We start from the raw sequence: 2,500 nt of genomic DNA, 5'->3' as shown, positions 1-2,500 counted from the left end.
GGTGCGAAAAACGCACCAGGTAGGCACCATGGTGCATAAAAACGCACCAGGAGGGCACCATGGTGCATAAAAACGCACCAGGAGGGCACCAGGGTGCGAAAAACGCACCAGGAGGGCACCATGGTGCATAAAAACGCACCAGGAGGGCACCAGGGTGCATAAAAACGCACCAGGAGGGCACCATGGTGCATAAAAACGCACCAGGAGGGCACCAGGGTGCGAAAAACGCACCAGGAGGGCACCATGGTGCATAAAAACGCACCAGGAGGGCACCAGGGTGCATAAAAACGCACCAGGAGGGCACCAGGGTGCATAAAAACGCACCAGGAGGGCACCAGGGTGCGAAAAACGCACCAGGAGGGCACCATGGTGCATAAAAACGCACCAAGTAGGCACCAGGGTGCATAAAAACGCACCAGGAGGGCACCAGGGTGCATAAAAACGCACCAGGAGGGCACCAGGGTGCGAAAAACGCACCAAGAGGGCACCATGGTGCATAAAAACGCACCAAGAGGGCACCATGGTGCGAAAAACGCACCAAGAGGGCACCATGGTGCGAAAAACGCACCAAGAGGGCACCATGGTGCATAAAAACGCACCATGAGGGCACCAGGGTGCGAAAAACGCACCAGGAGGGCACCATGGTGCATAAAAACGCACCAGGAGGGCACCATGGTGCATAAAAACGCACCAGGAGGGCACCATGGTGCATAAAAACGCACCAAGTAGGCACCAGGGTGCATAAAAACGCACCAGGAGGGCACCAGGGTGCATAAAAACGCACCAGGAGGGCACCAGGGTGCGAAAAACGCACCAAGTAGGCACCATGGTGCATAAAAACGCACCAGGAGGGCACCAGGGTGCATAAAAACGCACCAGGAGGGCACCAGGGTGCATAAAAACGCACCAGGAGGGCACCAGGGTGCATAAAAACGCACCAGGTAGGCACCAGGGTGGGCATGAAGAGGCACCATGATGGGCACCAAGAGGCACCAAGGTGGGCATCAAGGTGCACCATGGTGGGCATCAAGAGGCACCAAGGTGGGCACCAAGAGGCACCAAGGTGCACCATGGTGGGTATCAAGAGGGACCAAGGTGGGCATCAAGAGGCACCAAGGTGTGCATGAAGGTGCACCATGGTGGGCACCAAGAGGCACCATGGTGGGCACCAAGAGGCACCAAGGTGGGTATCAAGAGGCACCAAGGTGGGCATCAAGAGGCACCAAGGTGGGCATCAAGAGGCACCAAGGTGTGCATCAAGGTGCACCATGGTGGGCACCAAGAGGCACCATGGTGGGCACCAAGAGGCACCATGGTGGGTAGCAAGAGGCACCAAGGTGGGCACCAAGAGGCACCAAGGTGGGTATCAAGAGGCACCAAGGTGGGCATCAAGAGGCACCAAGGTGGGTATCAAGAGGCACCAAGGTGGGCATCAAGAGGCACCAAGGTGTGCATCAAGGTGCACCATGGTGGGCATCAAGAGGCACCAAGGTGGGCACCAAGAGGCACCAAGAGGCACCAAGGTGTGCATCAAGGTGCACCATGGTGGGCATCAAGAGGCACCAAGGTGGGCACCAAGAGGCACCAAGAGGCACCAAGGTGGGTATCAAGAAGCACCAAGGTGGGTATCAAGAGGCACCAAGGTGGGCATCAAGGTGCACCATGGTGCGATGATTCGGAGAAAAATTCATTATAAATCATTCCCTTGGGGAAATGTAACGAAACTTTGCAGACACATTTGGTGTTATTTTGTGTGAATGCCTGCAAAAAATCAGGTCAAAATTCGATCTCTAGGTGCCTTTTTCTATTTTCCCCGGTTTTTCATAATCTGCCGATTCAAAAATTCATTAAAAATTCATCCCTTGGAGAAAAAATCTAAAACTTTGTGGACGTGAATATATTGTGTTTGTGAGCCTCCCTGCAAAAAATCACGTCAAAATTCGATCTCTAGGTCCCGATATGGACTTATGTCTGCTCAGAAAAAAGGTATCTACTACTACAATTTTGGCTTTTGCATAATAACCTATTATAGGGGGGGGCTGCACCTCACCAACCACGCCCACAGTGGGAGGTGCGGTGCTGCCTTGGGGCCCCTCCCCCATGCTCATGCAAGTCTCCCCTCACTTGTGTGGCTTGGTTTTCCATGGCATTGGGTTTATTGATTCGTCAATTATCCAGAAACCGAATGTTGGCCGACTTCGGCCGAGTCTCGGTGCGTCCCTCGGAAATTTGTGGGCATCGTGGCGTGGCTTATTCTTGCATCAACGATGCATGGGCAGGGTCTATTGGGTGCATTTTCCTTTGTCCCTCTCGATTTTAAGTGCTCCCGGGTGACTTTGTTCTTGTTGAGGTGTGAGGAGAGTTATAAAACGGTGAACCAGCGTTGGATTTTTCCAACAACGCGTGCACTTTTTGCAGTGGCAATAGGCATGCGGGCATCATGTTCCTGGAGTTGGTCCCTATGGATATGGTTGTTCTTCCAGTTTGTGATGGTTGCATG

This window comes from Abrus precatorius, unplaced genomic scaffold (genome assembly GCF_003935025.1).
Source record: "Abrus precatorius isolate BTA unplaced genomic scaffold, Abrus_2018 Scaffold1, whole genome shotgun sequence".
Classification (NCBI taxonomy): Eukaryota; Viridiplantae; Streptophyta; class Magnoliopsida; order Fabales; family Fabaceae; genus Abrus; species Abrus precatorius.
The sequence above is the reverse complement of the archived record's forward strand: the minus strand, read 5'-3'. Positions refer to the sequence as shown.